At 34.4% G+C, this 22,215-nt stretch overlaps 1 protein-coding gene and 1 long non-coding RNA gene across 5 annotated transcripts in view; one reads left to right on the top strand and one right to left on the bottom strand.

The window, feature by feature from the left end:
• ERBB4 (erb-b2 receptor tyrosine kinase 4) overlaps positions 1-22,215 on the top strand; it is a 1,169,745-nt gene that overhangs the window by 201,526 nt on the left and 946,004 nt on the right. The gene's annotated exons all lie outside the window — the stretch shown is intronic.
• On the bottom strand, positions 18,022-19,456 carry LOC129488375 (uncharacterized). The gene is made up of 2 exons (XR_008659641.1): positions 19,330-19,456; positions 18,022-18,188 (listed from the first exon to the last, which is right to left on the bottom strand). It is a non-coding gene; the product is annotated as an uncharacterized lncRNA (long non-coding RNA).

Raw genomic sequence — 22,215 nt, 5'->3', positions numbered from 1 at the left:
TTGACAAGGAGAAAAAAATAGAAATTCTTGAGTTAAATATTAATGGAAAAATTCAACTAGTTTAGATTAAAAGAGAACACATAAAAGGAAGATGTAAAAGTTTGGGCCTATTTATTCATAGATCAGAAGTTAGATATGAATAAGAAGAATAGTACTTTTAAAATGTGTTTACAAAGTTCCAGTATTGTATAATGGGAAGTAATTGTTTAGAAACTACAATATAGTTGATTTGTGATTTATTAAAGAGATGAGAAGTCTAGTAAACTTGTAAAAAATGGAGTATAATGCTTGTTATAATAATATTTGGGATAATCAGGTATGAGTAATTACTGTTGGTGCATTACTTTCCCCTTTATAATTGAAAACCCAGTTATATGGCTTTGTTTTCATGAATGTGAGGGTAAAAATTCACACTTCCAGCATCATTGTTGTATTATTCCATTTTCATACTGCTATGAAGGAATACCTGAGACTGGGAAATTTATAAAGAAAAAGAGGTTTAATGGACTCACAGTTCCACATGGCTAGAGAGGCATCACAATCATGATGGAAGGCAAAGGAGGAGTGAAGGCGCATCTTACATGGTGGCAGGCAAGAGAGTGTGTGCAGGGGAACTGCCCTTTATGGAACCATCATATCTCATGAGACTCATTCACTATCATGAGAACAGCATGGGAAAAACCCACCCCCATGATTCAATTATCTCCTACCAGGTCCCTCCCATGACACGTGGGGATTATGGGAGCTACAATTCAGGATGAGATTTGGGTGGGGACACAGCAAAATCGTATCATTTATGTTGCTTGTATTAAATTTGTGTGGTTCTTAATTCTTTAATATAAGCAACACCTCAGCCCCCCACATAGCTGGGACCACAAATGCATGTCAACATGCCTGGATGTTTTGTTTTTCATTTTTTGTAGAGATGAGATCTCCCTATGTTGCCCAGGTTGGTCTCGAACTTCTGGGCTCAAGTGAGCCTCCTGCCTTGACCTCCCAACGTGTTGGGATTACAGGTCTGAACCACCATGTCCAGCCCTCAAGCCACTTTAGTTTTCTATTATATATTTGGTCAACATATTATTTCTAAAAAATATAATCTTGATTATTTAATAACAGTGCTATAGTTGCTCTTCTAAGAGGATTCACAGTATCTTCTAGATTGTCTATACCTACTGGTTCCCTTGCATTTAGCTCCATGCTGGTCCTTTGAAACCCAGGGTAAACTCAGAGATCAAGCTGATAAGAATTAAGATAGATTCTGACCCGTTTGATTTCTCTGTTTATTCATGTTCTACAATATAATTTGAAATAACTAAATAAAGAAATTGCAAAATGCCTTATATTAATATTTTTATGGGACATATATTAGGTTTTTAATATGTCATTTAGTCAAACAAAGAAAGTCTATACTTTTATAATATGATGGATGGAGTTCTTATCTATCCCTCATATTATTGAATAATCAACAACTATTATAATCAGTGAATAAGTTCACATTGAATAATTACCCACGGACTGAAATTTGTTCCTGGAACATAGCCAATCTAATATTGTTAAATAGTAAGAAAAATAAAAGGAAGCTAAAACAGTTCAGAATTTGAACAACACTGTAGGGGCTATACGTATGCAAATAATACAACTTACGAAAAAAATTTAAGACATTTCTGGATATTTTCAAAATTGTTAGTTACTAGATTTCTAAGAAAACCATGTTTAAAGTCAACTTCACTTCTAAGATAATATTTAGTACCATATTTTGGGACAAAAAAATCTTATATAATAATACTTATATTTTTATATAATAGCAAATATTTTGGCATATACATTTCAAATTCTTTTAGCAAATATTAGCCTTTATTTTATTTATAATTCCCACAAAGAGTTCTGTTTCGTATTTATTATCAGCTCTTTGTCCTTTGTGGAGAAAAAAATATAAAAGGATTTCCAATAAGATCAAATATTTTATTAAATAACACACATGGAGCCATAGTTGTGAGGCAGTGATTATTTATTTCTCAAATAAAGCAAAGAGCCCTACATATACCTTTTAAGATCTTGATAAATCCTGTGAGTTAAATCAATTGTGATTATCTAAAAATCTTAACTGAGATAGATGATAAAAATAAATGGTCACCTAGGAAAATATTAGTAGCATCGAATAGACAAATATGTATTTATATTTAAATCATTGGATTTTAGCTATAGAACAGAGGTCCTCAACCCCCAGGCCATGGACCAGTCCATGGTCTGTTAGGAACCAGGCTGCACCGCAGGTAGGTGAGCAGCGGGTGAGCAAAGCTTCATCTGTATTTACAGCCAGCTGCTTCCCATAGCTTGCATTACCTGGGACCAGCCTGGACAACATAGTGAGACTGCCTACCTGTCAGATCAGCAGTGGTATTAGATTCTCATAGGAGTGCAGACCCTTTTGTGAACTGCACATGCAAGGAATCTGGGTGGCATGCTCCTTATGGGAATCTAATGCCTGATGATCTGCCACTGTCTATCATCACCCCCAGATGGGACCATGCAGTTGCAGGAAAACAAGTTCAGGGCTCCCACTGATTCTACATTATGGTGAGTTGTATAATGATTTCATTCTATGGTATGATATAATGGTAATAATAGAAATAAAGTACACAGTGTCTGTAATGCGCTTAACTCATCCTGAAACTATCTTACCTATTCCGTCCGTGGAAAAATTGTCTTCCACGAAACCAGTTCCTGATGCTCGAAAGGTTGGGGACCGTTGCTATAGAAGAAAGAAGGGCCTGAAAATAATCTGAGATCATGGAGTATTTGGAATATGAATTTGGGCTGGGTGTGGTGACTCTCAACGATAATCCCAGCACTTTGGGAGGCTGAGGCGGGAGGATCACTTGAGGCTGGGAGGTTGAAGATTCAGTGAGTCTTGGTCACTCCACTGCACTTCAGCCCAGAGTGAGACCTTGTCTTAAAAAAAAAAAAAAAAAAGAATATTAATTTGAACTAGGAATATGAAAGTGTTAATGCATCTTGAAGAGAGTAAAAGCTCTGCTCTGTCATTTCTAGTAGAACAGCATCATCTTTTTTTTGTATTTCAACAATTTTTAAAAATTTGTATCATAACTGTGGGAATTATAGGTATTTTGACACTAATAATTTTCTCTTTTTCCCTAGGGATTATAGGATACACATTTTCTGGACTACAATAATATTATAGTGTATCCTATCTCAAAATTTTAAAAAAGCATATTTTTAATGTGATTTCTTTTTCTAAACATGAAAATCAGAAATTACTATAAAACTCCAAGTTTTTAGAAATTTGCTCTCCCCTGTTATTTCCTCAAATGAAAAAAAAATTAATCTTTCTCACAGGTTAGCTGCATTTTAATAAGTTGAGCTCACTCAGTGAAAGAAACAGAGGGAAAATTCTCTGACCTTGGTCAGGTACACAATTATTTTGCAAATGAAGTGGTGGGATGCGTGACTTTTTTAATGAGACAAAATTTGCATCAAGTTGTAATCTGATTGCTGGTGTACACTACTTGAACCTGACCCTAGGGTTAAACCAGTTCTAGTTAATTTATAAAAACAACACATACCTGTAAGGTTAGCCAAGAGTATATGATTTACTAATACTATACTACATTTTAAAACGTTCTTAGTTTATTGTACTCTTTTAAATAATGAACAAGATTATGTCCTTTGCAGGGACATGGATGGAGCTGGAAGCCATTATCCTCAGCAAACTAATGCAGGAACAGAAAGCCACACACTGCGTGTTCTCACTTATAAGTGGGAGCTGAACAATGAGAACACATGGACACAGGGAGGGGAACAACACACACTGGGCCTGATGGGGCGGGGGGTTGGAGAGGGAGAGAATTAGGAAAGATAGCTAATCCATGCTGAACTTAATATGTAAGTGATGGGTTGACAGGTACAGCAAACTACCACGGCACACGTTTACCTATGTAACAAACCTGCGCATCCTGCACATGTACCCCGGAACTTAAAAATTAAGAAAATAATAATAATAATGCACTAGGAACATTTTTTGAAAGTGGTATTTTCATCTTAATTATCTTTAAAAAACCCAATTGAACATAGTAGGTAGGGGAATGAGGTGGTTTTGAGAATGGATGAGTCTATTTTCCTTCATGCTTTGTATAATTAATTTCATGTTACTGTGTATGCGTTGTCCTGAATTTCTCCATATGAATGTTTGAAGCATCAATTTAAATGTACTTTAATTCTTTTAAAATTGGGAAGAGTTATTTCTCTGAATTTTCTTTTATGAATAATTAGATAATTCAATACTTGGAGGAGAGGGACATGACTCAATGTTGATGCAATGCCTAAATAAATGTCCAGTTGCTTGATTTTACTTGTCAATGAGTTGTGTAGGTATATCTAGAAAAATATTATACATTCTAGTGCATATCTCTTTTCTCTGAATTGTATCACTTATTTCACATGTGACGACATTAAGAGAAAGATGACAAAATAGGTAAAACATTTATCTGGTGAAGTCTTTTTATACTTTGAACTGTTATTTTTCATCATAATGAGACATTAAATATATGGATCTTTCAAATATGGATAATTAAAACAGCCACCTCAAATTAGTGTTGCCTTGTATATGCATATGGTCTTTCATATCCCAATTATCTGTAGCTTGAGGAACCACTTTGGGATGATTTGGGAAAAAACTTACTGCCACAGTAGTGCTGGGTCTTAGAAGACAGACTCATTTTCACCGCCAGACACTAAGAGTATCATGTCTGCTAGAAAATAGAATGATGGAAGGGTGTGGAATGAAGGTAGTAAAGCATAGCAGTGACAGCTAGAGAACTGATTTGAAACTCCTGTAGGAGTTTTCTATCTGAGAATAGTACTGGGATGGAGAATTCAGAAGTGGATAACCATCTGCCACCATTCTGAAGTGGGGTTAAGATTTTTTCCTGGATTGGGATTCAAGATCAGTATGACATAAAGTCTGTCCTGGACAGTTTCAGCTGATGTCAATTATCCTGGCACAGTTATTAATGGCATTCAATATTACTCTCAAAAGTGTCTGCTTTGAAAGATAAGCTATAGTTCCCAGAGAAGATTTATGAATTAAGGTCCTTCATCCAAGGAACAATGGCAAAACCAGGCAGATTATCAAGACAAGACCCAAACAAAGGGAGCAATTGTAGATTAGGAGCATATTTGAAAACAAAACCTTTGAAACAGTGTAAAAACTCAGTTACAAAGATGGAATAATATCAGGCTTTAAGTAGCAAGAGTGGATTGATGTTGAAACTTCTTGCTTAAGGTCTGGACTGATCTTAAGGCAGTGTTTCCCAAACTCAGATTGCATTAGATATGAGAGAGGTATTTGCCAAAACGCAGATTCTCAGACTTTACTCTAGACATACAGAATGTGACTCTTCTGGGGTGAGCATGGAATGAGCAATTTTAGTAAGCCCCCTAGTGATTCTTACTCACACTAAAGTATAATCGACATTGTAATAGAGATGGGAGAGGGGCTGAGCCAGCAGTTTGAAAGAAACAGGTGCCATCTACAATTTTGTGAAAGAAGATTTGTTGCATAGAAAATACAAATAAATACACAAATTTAAAGGACTCGAAAGCTATCCTCGTTAGTCCCAAGTGATTTTAATAATCTTTGCATTGAATTATATAAATTTGTTCATTATGTCCTGAGTACAAGAGAAAGGTTATTATAGATCAAGAACACAGCTTATTAGTTTGCTAAATCCTATTGTATGAGTTTCCCTTACCAAATGATGTAAAAGGAAGAATGCCTTAGGGAAAAACAGCATTCCGAAAGAATAACTCCAAACTATTTGTAGTTCTTGTGAAAGCATTGGACCAGATCTAACTCTTAAAATAGAAATCTAAGCAAATCTATTGGAAAAGAAGATAATAAATATATTCACAATTGTTAAGTTATGATATGCTGGATATTAGGCAATCAACTTCTTAGAAACTGATGGAATTAGCTTCTAAGTCAACAGTGATATTTTATGCACTTCTATCTTGCTACTCAAAATGAGATCCATAGACCAACAGTACTGACTTATAAGAAGTGCAGTATTACAGGACCTCAGAACTATTTAATCAAAATCTGTATTTTAATAGAACCTTCAAGTCATTCACAGTTGCATTAGAGCTTGAGAGACATTGCTTTACAGGTAGAAGTGTCTGACCTGAGGAAAACTTTGTTTCTATTTGGGAAGCCTAATCTCAGTGGAAAGTGAAGAGTTAGAATGAGTCCACGAAAATGTTGTTATTCAAATTTCAGCCCTACTATGATTCTGAAGTACTTACAAGAACATCTTTTACAAAAGCAAAGAACATTTCACTGGCGGTTCAGGGAGTTCAGTGCATTGTGGTACCCTCAGAGTAGACTAAAATTTTGTCTGTGATTTTGGGCTATCACAATAAAATAGAAATGTCATAAATGACTTTTTAGTGTAGTAAACAATATTGTATCATTGGCATCAAATACCTACAAACCATTATTGGTTGAGAGTGCATTTTGTGCTTATGAGCTTTCAATATATAATTGGCAGAGTTTTTTTTCTGGAAGAAAAATATAGAACTCATGTAAATGCTAAAAGTAAAGGCAAAGTAAAGAAAAATCAAGGAGACAAATTTCCTTAAATCCGAAGGGAGATGGTGTATTTATAAGACTGTCTTCAGTCTATAATAATGACTTCTTAATGAAAAGATGGCAGAAAGATTATTTAAATGCTGTAAGTTAGAAACCAAGTCAAGTCCTCAATTAAAGGAAGCTGATGGAAAAGCTGTCACAGATAAGCCAAAAACACAATGAAAACAAATTGAAGTATGGTAAAACAAGAATTTAATGCTATTTTAATTTTTTCCTTTGGAACATTAGTACGCCCCTTGCCCATGTATCCCCCAGTTCCCCCAGTGCTTGCTTAAAAACTGGAGCAGTATGAGAAACCCTGCATACTTTATTCCCCTTTCATTGAGTAAATGTTTATTTAGTAACTTAGAACTAATTGTATATTAGGCATTGTACAATAAAGACTGTGAGTAGACTTGAATTAGGGATACCTTTTTAATTTTGCTCAATTTGGAGTTTTCAAAAAAATTAACAGTGGGACTTCTTTTTTCATGAAATGCCTATTAAAACTAATTCCTGAACACATTAGGAAAGGAGGACTAGGTAACAAAAGGGAGCGCCATACGCCTGCTCTCCTTTGTTCATCCTTCCACTCATGCATTTCATAGTATCTTGTTCTTTACATTTTAAATTATTGGCTCACAGTGCCATGATTAATCTGAACCCAAAGAAAAGTCTGATTGCTGTAGTTACTTTGTCTCCTACGAAATTTTAAGTAAAATTTTTCTTGTTTATTCCATATTAATTCATAAAATGGCATTCCTTATAACAGTTATTAATTGAATCAAGCCAAAATTCATCTTCTTATGGGTATCTTAACAAGGTTTTTCATACATAATTTTTATTTCACTTTTCCTGAATGACTTGACATACATGTAATTTTCTAAAATTTTAAATTTAAAAAAAATTACCCTAATTTTCTTTTCTAAATTACAAATCATTAGTTTCTTTATTCCATATCGTATTGTAACCCACTACTACTTTCATGAGTAAAATCAGGAATCTGTTCCCAAATGTATTATTTGTTAAAACATATCAATTTTCTATTGTTAAGATCAATCTTATGTATTATATAATATGGATTTTCAATTACTCTATGCCTTATGTTGAGACCCTCCAAATATTTAGCTCCTCTTTATACAATTTTAGAACCTTTATCATTTAAATATAACCTCTGACTATACCGATAGTAATTGAAACGTTAAAAAAGGTTACAGAGGCATATATATCACTGTAGAGAATATTTGGATTTTATGTTTTACAGAATAGCTCTCATTCAGGATTCAAAAATGTAATGGTAAAAAGTAGTAAGCAGTAAGTTAAATTAAAAGACAGTATTTTCTTTAAAAATATTTTTTCAAGAATTTATCCAAATATAAACCCTGATAAAGTGATCTGATCTATTTAGGAACTGTTTGCTTGCTTGATTATGAAATATGAGCACTGAAATGAATGATGGTCCCTAGACATATTTATAATGTCCCTTTGGAATTTATGTTTTCTCAACCAGTAGAAAATGTTGTCATGAAATGAAATGAGCACTTAAATTACTGTATCTGGATCATGTGTAAATTATCTAAATTCATTGGCATCAGATTTTTAATAAATTAAATATGAATCTTGAGAGGTAGCTTTTTATATTCATTCATTCATGTACCATTATTGAATGTCTGCCATATGTGATACAGTGAATGAGACTGATATAATCCTTATAAAAACAAGACATAGCTTGATCCAGTCAAGGAAACAAATAATTATAATGCAATATGATGAGTGCTAAAATAAATTCTATATTAGCTACAATGAGCTGCTGCCAAATAACAAATAAATACATTTTAATTAACAATTCCTTGATGCTATAGGAATAGAAATTATAGGATTTATTTATCCATGCATATATACATGTATTCACTCATTCACTTATTCAACAATTAATTATTCATTACCTTCTTTGTACAGAGCAAGGCACTGTTCTTGCTCTGGGAATATATCAATGAACAAAATTTCAAATATATCTTGTGCTATAGAGATTACAATTTAGTGGTATAAAGAAAATCTTCCTTGTAAGTAAATTGAGTATTGAAGCATAAGTAGGAATTCAGTAGTTAAAGGAAAATAGTGGAGGAAGAGAGAGACGAAGAGAGCAAAGGAGAGAGGAATTAAGAGTGACAAATAATTAATATAATTCGACTCTAGCTAATGTTATCAATTCACTGAGAGAACCTCAAAAAGCTAAATCATCTATATGTCTTTTTCCTATTTGTGCAATATCTGCACGTACCAATATTTGAAGATTTTTTAGAATTATAAATTGAAAGATGGTATAATTTTAAATGAATGGAATATTAAGAAATTTTAATTTTTACATTGAGCCTCCAGTCCAGTGTGCTTGTAATGTTAATGTACATAGCAGTGACACTCCATGTGGAGCAGAAACTAATAGGTTTCTGTATCAGGTGACTTGGCTGAATTAGTCAAGAAGGTTTTTTTCTTAGGAATTATTATTGTGAACCCAAGATCAGTAGTTCCAAAATTCTGGTTCACAAACAAGCTTCATCATAATGACCAGAGGGCTTTTTCCTCCATTCCTGCAAACTGGGGTTCTGACTTAGTAGATATACAAGTGGGCCAAGGAAGGAATTTTTTTTTTTTTTTTTTTTTTGATACAGAATCTCACTCTATCACCCAGGCTGGATTGCAATGACAAGATCGTGGCTCACTGGAGCCTCGATATCCTGGGCTCAAGCAATCCTCCCACCTCAGCTTCCCCAGTAGCTGGGACCGCTTAGGTGCATGACACCATGTCTGGTTAATTTTTTTTTTTTTTTTTTTTGTATTTTTTTGTACAGACTGGGTTTCACCATATCGCTCAGGCTGGTCTCAAACTCCTGAGCTCAAGCAATTCTCCTGTCTTGGCCTCCCAAAGTGTTGAAATTATATACATTAGCCACTATGCCCAGCCTGGAATATATGTATTTTTAAACCTACCGAGATTATGCTGTTGTGTGGACAGGTTTTAGATCTATTTCTGGAGGATTAGTTATGGCCACCCGGATTCAGGAATTTCAGATCAAATAAGAAATGAAGAGGATGATCAACTGGGAATCCAAACACTGGCAACTAGAATGAGGGTTCTTAACCGGGAAGTTTTTCCCAGGGCTCAATCTGGTAGATGTAGGCACTTAGAAATTATTTTTTGAATGAGTGAGTAAATTCTGATATTTCATACCTCTCTACTGAATTTAAGTGTATGTGTGCAAGTAGACACGTGCATGCTTTTCATTTTAACCACCTAACACAAATCCTCTCTAGGGATTGTTAGAATTTCTTTATCCAAAGAAGCTAGAGTCATGATCTTAGTTCCATTTCTGATCATTACTATTAAATTCTATATCCATTTCTTTTATACCCATGTTCTCCTCTTTGCAGAATTCCTAAGAAGGGGAAAAAATTACTACTCACCTTTTCAGTGGTTTACATCACAGCTTATAGTAATTTTTGGCAGAAAAAAACCCTCAGATTTTCTTTTGGACTGTACCACAAAGAAATCCAAATAGCCATTCTTTTTATTGACTGAATTCTTTTAAACTTTAACTTATTACTCTAAGTTTCAAGATCAAAAAGACCACCAATCTTTGGAACTGAAGAGGCTGACTGAGTTACAACCCAGGAAAGAAATGAACTCTTTTCATCCCTATCTGTGTGGCTCATAAGAACAATGCCAGAACGCTTGGAAAGAGTCTCAGAATAATAAAATAATAATGAAAGCATTACTGATATTAATTAATTATAGATTTTAAAAGTAGGACAAATAAAATAAATTTAGAATAATCTGTATTTGATTTGCAAGAGTGGAGGCAGAGTAGTGGCATGATTACTGCCCTCAAGCTTATAGAGGCATTTTTCAGAATAATTTAAGTAGTTACTACTGTATTCATCCATTTTCTTGCTGCTGCTAAAGACATACTCAAGATTGGACAAGTTACAAAAGAAAAAGGTTTAATGGATTTACAGTTCCACATGGCTAGGGAGCCCTCACAACCATGGCAGAAGGCAAAAGGCACCTCTTTCCATGGCAGCATCAGGAGAGAGAATGAGAGCCAAGCAAAATGGGTTTCCCCCTTATAAAACCATCAGATCTTGTGAGCCTTACTCACTACCATGAGAACAGTATGGGAGAGACTTGCCCTCATATTTCAACTACCTCCCACTGGGTCCTTCCCAGTCCCTCATGTTGAATTCTCACAACATATGGGAATTCAAGATGAGATTTGGGTAGGGACACAGCCAAACCATATCACTACTGAGGAGACAAACTATACTTATCTTATTAATTACTTTTTCTGGAAAAAGCCATAGGTAGTTTAATCCTAATTTATATATGGGTGACCTGAGACAGCAATAGGAGGTATGATTGGGGGAGTCTTCTGGAGCAGTTCTGCGGCAGAATATAGAATTAATTCTGCTTAAATATTGAATTACAGCCTGTACTTTGGTTTAAGATTCTGTTATTAGTCAAATAAATTCCTATTTAATACCGCATGTAAATTACTGTGTAAAAATGACCAAAAAAACTATGTAACATGAATCTTTGCCCTCAAAGAGCTTATAGTTAACAAAAGAAGATTTGTATTTAAAATCTGTACTTCTCTGGGAGAGTTAGGTTCTTATCAGTTATACACACTAATTTGATTGAGTTTGGTAATATTATCTCTAGCTACAGTGTATGATAGAAAGATGCTTTAGATTGGGATCTGTTATTTCCTTTAAAAATGCATTTTTTCTATCTCCCTGGGTTCTAGTTTTATGATATGAAAACTGAAGGCGAGGGAATAGATTTCTCTAAGTTGCCTTCTTATTTAAAAATTTTTATTACTGTTTGTTAATATTTTGTGTGTGTACAGTTTTGGTTTGCGAGATTCCCCCAACACAGCAATGTCAGCATTGAGACATTCTCGGTTTTATATACTAATTAGTTGTATGATTATGCTTAAGTCAACAAAAGTATTATTCATACTAGTTATATTATAATGACTTATTTCTGTTATAGAAATAGGTTATTTCAAGATTTAACTGTTCCCTTTGGTTCAAGAGATGGAAAAGCTACATAATTAGGAAAAACATACAAGCAAACACACAAGATCCTGAAAAGTAAAAGTACAAAGATTCTGGCCTTTCCTTTGCTATGTGGAGAAGAATACACACACACACACACACACACACACACACCCCTCATGCACACCATTAGTTACAGATATCTCATAATGAGAGAGAGTGGCAAGATGGAAGCCTTAGGGCTAACTATACTTTTCCATCCCCACTTTCTCCAAACACTGCTCACTGCACCATATCCTTGGAATGCGGGGCACTTGATCCTCAGTTTTGATATCATTCCCAGTTAAGCATCAGGAAGCAAACCACAACTCACTCTTCTCCCTACTTACAAATATGGGAAACTTACTGACACAATAGGAGGTATTTTAATATTGCAGGAAAAAGCACATACTTTGGCTTCAGATCCTTCTGGTTTCAAATGCTGTATCTACCACTTGCTACTTGTTGACCCCAGGCAAATTAATAAACCTCACTGAGCCTGTGCTTCCTAACGTAAAATGAAAGAAACTAGAAATTATATTTCAGGTTGCTTTGAGATGGTAGATAGTACATATGCAGCATATACATCAATATGTGGTCTGTCAATAAGTGTTACACATAAAATTATATATGCCCATGCAAAATTAAATGCATAAACTCATATACTGATTAAGTATTATGGGCATTCTTATTATATATATATATATATATATACAAATTACAAATATGGGAAACTTACTGATACAATAGGAGGTATTTTAATATTGCAGGAAAAAGCACATACTTTGGCTTCAGATCCTTCTGGTTTCAAATACTGCATATACCACTTGCTACTTGTTGACCCCAGGCAAATTAATAAACCTCACTGAGCCATATATATGTATATGAATCATATATATATATATATATATGATTCTACCCATTAGGGTAATCTCACTTGTGGTAAAATCTACCCAGTAGGAACTCCTAGTTCCCAGGAATATTTGCACTTTAAGAGGTCATTAGGAACCATGTCTAAAACATAAGGTTTGAAAATAAGATTACACAGCAGTTATCTCTAAAAATGCAATTAGTGTAGGAATACAGAGGCAGAGCAGCTGGTGAGTGGGGAAGGTTGATAGGTGGGTCTCCACATGCCCCCACCTACTTATCAACCAGAACAACTCTAATCTTGTATTTTGTTTTGATTTGTTTTTGAGACAGAGTCTTACTCTGTCACCCAGGTTGGAGTGCAGTGGTGTGATCTCATTTCACCGCGACCTCTACCTCTTGGGCTCAAGCAATCCTCCCACCACAGGCTCCTGAGTAACTGGGACTACAAGCACCCGCCACCATGCCTGCTTTGTTTTATTTTTTTATAGAGCCAGTGTCTCACTTTGTTGCCCAGGCTGGTTTCCAGCTTCTAGGCTCAAACAATTGGCAAGCCTCGGGCTTCCAAAGTGCTGTTGATTACAGGCGTGAGCCACCACGGCTAGCCCCCTAATCTTGTATGTTGTTTTTAATGTATTTTGTTTGGAAAGTGTTTTCTACTGCTTAACTCATAACACTTTCACCATTACCAACAGAAAACAAAACAAACAAACAAAAAACATAGATACAGCCCAACCCCTCATTTTTCAGAGGAATATAGTATCCAGCAAGCCCTGAGTAGCCCATGGATGGTCACACAATGGTTGTTAGTGGCCAAATCAAAGCTTAAACTCCCTCTTTTCTCCCTTGTTGAAATGTTTGTCTTTCAGTTTGTTTTCTCCACCATGACTGTTAACTTCCTTCATCTAACTCACTTTTTGGAAAAGGTTACTGGGGTGGAACTTCAGAGACTGATCTACAGCCAGGTGGTTTTTGATTTCAGTGTACTCTTTTAGAACATCCCCAGTAACACTGGAAAAGTTGGTGAATTTTAAAGTAACTTAAAGTTAGTTGTCATCTGAGCATACTGACTGATAGATTTTTCTCTTTCTAAAGGGATTGGAGGCACTTCAGGAACCTTTTTCTGATTGGGTTAGATTCAAGATTTTATAAATTATCTTGATAAATATTTAGACAACATGCTTTTCTCAGAAGTAAGTGACACTAGGCCAGCAGAAACAATAATAGGTTAAATCACTGTTTTACAAACCTGGCTGCCCACTTTTATCATGTAAGGAGGTTTTTAAACTTTAAGACGCATCCTACACCTGATGAATCTAATCTCTAGGGCTGGAGCCTGACATTGCTATTTCTTAAAAGTCCAGTTTGATTCTCATTTAGCCAGGGTGGAGAACTGCTGGGTTATATGAGTAAAAATTCAAAGTATTTTCAACTGGTGGGAACAGAACAGAAATTTTTCTTTAAAAATTAAATCAAACCTCAGTAGGCTATGACCATGTAATCAATGAACTTTCATACTTTATCATACTCTTTTTCCATTACAGTGTTCTCTGGCACTATAAATTGCTAATGACTGTGTGTAAAAGCGAAAAAAGCAATTCTATAGTCTCAAGTTGCTGTGAGAAAATCCTATAAATGACATTCTTTAAGTAAGTGTGAATTATCCTGTCCTTCAGGCAAGAGGCCTAGTTTTTTTTTTCTTCCTCTCTTCTTTTTAATACTTTGTTATTCATTGCAGATGGCAAAATAAGATCTAAACTCACATGACACTGAGTTACTCCTTCATTATTAAGTTGTCTGGTACCTTTAAAGTGAAAAAATGAAATAACAAGCTCTCAGTAAACTGAAGTGGTTTTAAATTAAACAAGTTCTTAGTACAATGTGTTTCTCTCACATGCTCCAAAATGTTCACTAAAATGGGATAAACATAAGGCATTTACAATTGTAATTTAAATTTTTGTTATTTGGGGCAAAAGTTATCAAATATCATGTTCAGTTCAGAAAATGCATGTCCAAAAACGGTCCTAGTCAGCACTAAATGTTTTATAAGGAGAGAATTCACAGCTGTATTCAGCTGCCACGTTAGAATCACAAACCAAAAGGAAATTAAACTAAATTTTTATGTAAAACTAAATGTTTCCATATAAAATAGCACAAGGGAAATTAGTGTTTAATTATTCTTATACCCTAAAAGTTTAGATTTGTCTCTAAAGGAAGTTTCTTGCATAAATTTCTTGAAGTGTATCAGAATATCAGTATGAATTTCCCGCAAATTCCTCCTAGCCTACATACTATATGGTATAAGAAATCCTCAGTGTTTCAGATATTTGAGTTTTAAAGAATTATAGACCTTTCTGAATCCTCTGTTAATGGTGATTATTATAATAAACTATTATGACACATATTTTCAAATGATGACCATAATATCTCCAGCTTCATATGCTACTCTGTAGTGTGACCTTGTTATTCCCCAACAAGATGAAGTCAAAATTCCTTAATTATAGAATCTAGGAGGGCTGTGATTTCTTTGAGTAATGGATTATAGCACAAGCGGTGCTAAGTCATATACAAGCCTGGGTCATAAAAGATGATGCAACTTCCACTTTGTTCACTAAAACATTTACACTTGGAGCTCTGAGCCACTGCATTAGTAGTTTGACTACTATGAGGCCATAGCCTTCTGGCAATGCGAAGCTGCACAGAAAGGCCTCAGGTACATGCTCCTTGCTAGTAGTCGTAGTCTTTGAACCCTTGGAGCACGGGTTCCAAACATGATTGAAGCCATCTTGAATCCACCAAACCAACCCGTCTGCCAGATGAGTACCACTGAGTTTCCTAAATGACTTGAGAAATGGAAGAAATGCCCAGTGTAGCCCTGTACAAATTGTGAATTGTGACTTTTTTTTTTTTAAAGTTGTTTTAAGACACTAGATTTTAGGGTCATTTGTTAACTGGAAAACTGTTTTGGATTTAGATGACAAATACTAAATCATTAGGCCCAATTTGAGAACGAAAGGGGTGATTAAAGCAGAAACAGTATCTATGCCTTATTTTTTTTTTTCAAAAATTAAAAAATAACTTTTTGGAGGAATACTTTACATATAAAATCTACGCTTTTTAAGTGTACAATCCAATAATTTTTATGACTTAATTGTGCAGTTAACATCAGAATCTAATTTTAGAACATTTCTCCCCCCTGCAAAAAAAAAAAGAAAAAAAAAAAACCGTTAAAGGGGGTTTTAGACTATTTTCCCAAAACAGATCCCTTGTGCCCACTTGCAGTTACTTCCTCTTCCCCGGAGCCACTTAATGTTTAACTTTATTATATCTTTTATATAAACAATGACGTAACTTTGGTTTGGTTTTAGAATCATAGGGAATTCAAGACCAGGAGATCAAGCAAAACATGTAGATCTGGAGCTGCCTTGAGCACTAACTGAGTCTGGGTTCTTTCCTTGTTAATGCTTAGCTTCTGCTTTGGTCTCCTAGAGTATCCTTAGTCTCTGAGTCCATAACTCATTATTTGAGAGAACAGGCCTTGGATTGCATCTATTGAAGTTCTATTTCCAGCACGTACACACTATGTGTCATTGGACAAGTTACCTAACTTTGTAATTCATAATTTACTCATCTATAAAATTAGAATAGTATTACCTACCACATAAGGCTATCATGAAGATCAAGTTAAATAATATACTTAACGTACTTAGAATGGGGTGCTCAGTGTTAATAATAGTAACAATAATAATAGCCGTTATTTAATGAGTGTTTATCATGTAGCCAGAAGTATACTTCACATGTACGAACTCATTTAATTGTCTCAAAAACTTTATGAAGCAAGTGGTAGTATCATCAGTATTTACAAATGAGAAACTGTGTACCCATGAGCTAATTGCTTAATCTCTCTTTTTCCATTATAAGGTACCAAGGCTATTAATATCTCAATGAATAGTTGTTTTACTTGGCATGGAACTTATTAGAATCTTGTTTTGAGTCTTAGCTGTTAGAATTCCTTCGTTCCTGTTTTTAAGAATTTAAAAACCTGTGAATTTCCAGCCATTCTGTATCCTGACAGACATACACACACATGTGCACATGCACACACAGCAAACACATGCATTTTTCTTTTGGATCTAGAATACCAATCTTAAATATGGTAGTTTCTTATCAAAAGGTTGCTGAACAAGATGAAGGAACAAACGCAGCTGTGTCATGAACACGTCTGCAACTTTGGGATAGCATGAAAATCAAAGCCCTTGTTGGTACAAAGGTTATGCATTAGGGACTGAGGGCATCTATGTTTATATAAAATAGCATTTCTATAGAAATTAAAAAGCATACCCATCACTGTGATTTGAGATGCTCTGTCTCCATGTGATGCGAAAATAATGTAAGGAGCTTTTGGGCTAAAGCGTATTCAAGTGAATTTTATTTAAGCTAAGGAATCTAATCATTGAAAGTATCTTTGTAAGTAATTCACCAAATATTTGGCCAGGAGAAAGATAAACTTTTATTTAAATGAGCATTTTTTTAAAGTTTATTATTAAACTTCTTGTATTTGCTTGAAGACGAGGTCTTTAAAATCCTGCATAACTTTAAAATGTATTGTATTTCAGAATTATTTGTCAGAGAAAGATAACAGTGATACAAATATAAATAATATAGGATGATAATTATGATCTAAAACCAGTAGGGATCATGTTATGTAAACTTTTTCTTGATACACTTTTGCTTTTTGACCTGAAGTGTTTTATGGATACATTTCTTCAACAGCATTTTTCTTCAAATGCGTATACAGAACTACTTTGAATTTTAAAAGCATCCTAATTTGGGGTCCACAGTCTCTGGATTATATTATGGTGGATAAAATACAGCAAGATTTGGCTGGCTGTTTGGGCCTCCAGCTCTGTACTTAAGGACTTATTGGACCTTTGTCATCTTGTATAATGTATACAGGCAGAACTCTGAATCTGGCATGTCTTGGTAATAGGTGTAGTTTGTTGCCAAATACTTAGACTGATAAAATTATGAACAAACAATTTCATTTGGAAAATAATATGGAAAAAATGTTTCCTATATTTGTTTGTCAGTATACACTCCTCCCCTAACCCAAAAGTGCACCTTTGGTTAGTAATGATACTCCATTTCACACCTTTATATCTGTGCTGCATTTTAACCCAGTTTTCATAACATGGCTATTGCTTACATCCTCTCCTAAGCATCTCATAAAACTTTAATACACTGGAATGATAAATTCTAAACTCTCTGATAAACTTAGCACCAAACAAGCAGCTGGTACTTTATTGCCTACAACTTCCTATGCGTTTCCCCACAGTTCGAACTAAACAAGAATGCATTTATGTTTTATTTTTTTCTAATTAAGTAGAAAAGAAAAACAGAGCCTAGAATTGATGAGTTTCAGATTTAAAGCATTTCTGTTATAACTGTCAGGCAATCAATTAACCAATTTCAGAAGATTTTAATCTCTCTTTCTTATTATATTTCTCATTTCCCTCAGTTTTATCCTCCTAAATGAGAAAGCTTCCCCATCCTCTTCAGAGAAACAATTTATTCACTGTAGAGATAAGCAAATCAAATAGAACAGTGAGAAAATTTATAGTGCATATGAGAATGTTTTTCAGATTTAAAATCTACAAATCACGTTTTATGGGCTACCTTTATATTCATGAATTTCACTCTCCTAAGAGTCACTACAGTTTAAGGTTTATAAGAGATTAAACAGGAGAAAGTATATTAAGAATGATTAACATGCATGCTTCAAAAAATAAAATTTCTAACATGTAATACACATACATTAATGATTCATTACTTTTAGTAATTTTGGAACTACAATAGTCTTAAATACTGCAAATGCATTCTAAAGGTAGAGGCCTAGACTGTTTTTTGGTTGCTTGTAATATTTTACTTATTGGCCTGGGCAATGGTTTATATGGGTGTGATCAGTGTTTACTCATTAAACTGTATAATCGTGACTTGTGTACTTTTCTTTATGAATGTTATACCAGAACTTAAGAGGAAAAAATTTTTGAGCCATACTGAATATTAGGAATTGGATATCTCCCCAAATTATTAAAGTTCATCTTCCATAAACTCTGTAAAACTAAATGTAGTATTTCCCCCTCTTCCCATGCAAGTAACTGGTATCACTTTGGAAAACCTGGTGTGAACATTATTTGCTATTGTGCTTTTATGAAGAATTCTGTCTAATCTTCTCATAACAAGAAAGAATTAGAACCAAAAATCTATCAGATTCAGTAAGATGTAGACAAGATCCACTTATTTTTTTCATTTATGTCTTTCAAAATCAATCACATTCTATTATTCACTGATCCACTAAACAGATGTAGAATTCCTATTATGTAGCAGGCATTGTTCTGTTAATGCAATAAATAGTGAACTAAAGGAAAAAAAAAAAACAAAAGAAAACACTTCTGCCCCTAAACTGTTCATGGTTTCATTATACTCTCAATGTTAAACACAATGATTGGGTTAAATAATAAAGCTCTATATACATTGGATGTTTTCAAAGTGAGAGGCCGACAGACTATTTCCTCTTGGTTCAGTCCATGACATCATCACCAAGTGAGTGATGTCTGAACTGAGACTTCAAGGATGTATAAAGGTAATTTCTTATTTAATGTAACAGGAAGTTTAGAGTAATATGGGTTACTTTTCTAGAGGCTTAACTATATTACCTGCTATTAACACTTTTGGCGTCACCTTAGGTCTTGTTATTCGTGTGGTCATAAGACGGCTGCCGAAAGCAATTGTGACAGCATGCTGCCTTTTTCACATCCAGCAGGAGAGGGAAAAAAGTCACAGTTTACCTGTTCGCTGAGGAGTGTCATACACATGTTGACTTACGATATTCTGGAAATTCGTATGAGTTGATGGATACTGGAACACTTCAGGATTTAGTGATGAAGGCAGAGCAAACTAAGGCGAGGGGTGTGGTGGGCATGGCTCTGGACTGGGCAACCAGTGACTTCTACCATGATGTAGTTCTTCAACACATCAGTCAATGAAGAGGTGTCAGAAAAGCCATGGATTTCTGAGATTTTATTAATGTTTTCGATCTGCATATATATTCATTTTTCTGGGGAAAGGGACCAAATCTTTCAGCATATTTTCAGTGTGGTACATGGCTCCAAAAGATAAATAACCAATATTCTAAAAAATATAACCGACTATAATCATAATAATCTCTTTGAAGCACTTTTATACTTCGTTTACTTAGTGTTTATAATATTTTTGGAATGCTGGCAGTATCTACATTATTACTACCACCATTAATCATTGTCATTATTATGTTATATTATTACACCTTGAGAGGTGATGTCACTTCCTCAAGGCCACACAGCTGATGACTGCTGGATTTCTTAGAAAGTATCATGATAAAGATGATTTTTCTTTACGGTTTGCCTCAGTAGAGAGCAAAAAGCAATAAGCATAGCAAGCTCATGCCCTTCCCTATGCTACCTTTCCTAACTCTCGTGCTTTTTAAAAAAGATATAGCAGCATTCTGAAAATAGTCTTTGCTTTCAATCTTAGATAAAAATCAGAATTAGAAAAATAATTTTCATCAAAAGCAACTGGGCTTAGATAGGATGATGGCTAATATGGAGAAAATAAGGGCCTGATTAAAAATTATTAAATGAGTAAAAACATGGTACATGAATCTCATAATAATTTAGTCAAAAGAGGTTCTTTTGGTGATGAAATAATTAAAATGCAATGAGGAAAGGATTTAAGCAGTTTTGTGATATGGAAATACAATGACAAAAATTCTTAAATTTGCTTTCATTCGATAGATATTTCTAGTGTATAAAGGATTACTCTATCTGAAGTAGAAAAGTTAGTTTATTTTAAATGTGAGTTAACAATCCAATTTTTATTCAATAAAGCAATCAGCTCCCTATTTTTTTTTAAGTACTGATTTCAAGATTGATTTTTTTCCAGCTAGGCAGAATAACATTTAGCAGAAATATTAACAAGGAGTTAGTTCTGTTTACCATATGTATATAAAATGAAACACTATTCTGGTGCTACATGTCCAAATGTTTGTACTGAATGCTTCCATAATATCAATAATGATCCACTATTCAAAATTATATGTAGCCCCAATTTCTCAAATGCTTGAGTGATCATTTTCTTTAGTAATTGAGCTCCTCATAGAATTCCACTGCTCTGATTACTGGCTCAGTAATCTAGGCATATTAATTTGAAAAGCTGCATGAGCGTGTGGCCAGGATAATGGCAGTGAAGTAATTGCAAGGAAATCTTTTACAACAGACTTATTTTCATCTAATAACCTCTTCCCCAACGGTTACTTGGCATGCAGTGAATGTGATAGGAGTTCTAAAATGTATATGCATTAAAATATCTTTTAAATAAAGATTAGATATTCTGGAAGACGTTTAGTAATCACATAAAAAAGTTGTTTTTAAAATAGTGGATTTTTTTATAGCTTTTAAAGAGGTTTGGATTTTAAGAGAAAGGCAATTAATTTTTTGAGTGTTTACCAGGTGACAGAAATTGGGCACCTTTCCTGTTGTCATAGGCAATCCTCACAGCAGCATTGTTTAAGAGATCTTACTATCCCTATTATGCACATAAGGAAAAGAGAGATCAAGTTGGTGAAGTTATTTGCCCAAAGTCGCATGTCTAGAACCCAGGCGAATTCTGTCTTCTCCTAAGCCAGTTCACTCTTCAGTTCCAGCCTCATCAGAAAAGCCTAACTATATTTTTAGGGTTATATTTCAGCATTTTACCTACATGTATAGAGGCTCAATTTTCAAAGTTTAGAGTTATATAAGATAATGACTCCTAAGATGAAAGAAGGGCCATAAATATTGTATCCACTCTGTGAAATCCATAAACTTGCATTGTACCAAAAAAGTCATATTATTCTCTATTAATTATTCTTCTTAAACTATCAACCACAAGAAGGCAACATTCCATCTTTGTAGCCATTTTAATAACACATACAAAGTCAACTTATTAACATTTTGAAGAAATTATGAAGAATGTATGTCTTGGTGGGTATTCCATGAATGATACCAACACATCTAAGTCACTGTGCATAATTCCAGGGGTGTTTTTAATGCCTAATTGCACTTCAAAGATTCTCAAATTTACATCTAGCTATTAGCAAAGATACAGGTTTTGTTGTGGTTTTATTTATTTTCTTGTTTTATTTTTTTGAGAAAGAATCTTGCTCTCTTGCCCAGGCTGGAGTGCAATGGTACAATCCTAGTTTATTGCATCCTTGAACACCTTGGTGCAAGTGATTTCACCTTCCAGTAGCTGGAAGTATAGGAATGTGCCACAATGCCCAGCTAATCAAAATTTTTTGTTGTATTTTTAATACAGATGAGGTCTTGCTATGTTGCCCAGGATGGTCTTGAACTCTTGGGATCCCAAAATGCCACTATTATTGGCATGAGGCACCATGCCCAGTCTGTTGTTTTATTTTTAATTCTGCCATATAAACAGTTCAATGTCTTAAATTATATTAGATTCTAATTAAGTTAAGCTCTTGTCAACTTCTACAAAAACATGTATTTGGTAGGAATTTGCTT

The sequence above is a fragment of the Symphalangus syndactylus genome, chromosome 8, assembly GCF_028878055.3.
Source record: "Symphalangus syndactylus isolate Jambi chromosome 8, NHGRI_mSymSyn1-v2.1_pri, whole genome shotgun sequence".
Classification (NCBI taxonomy): Eukaryota; Metazoa; Chordata; class Mammalia; order Primates; family Hylobatidae; genus Symphalangus; species Symphalangus syndactylus.
Note: the sequence above shows the minus strand (reverse complement) of the source record. Positions and strands in the feature narration are given on the sequence as shown.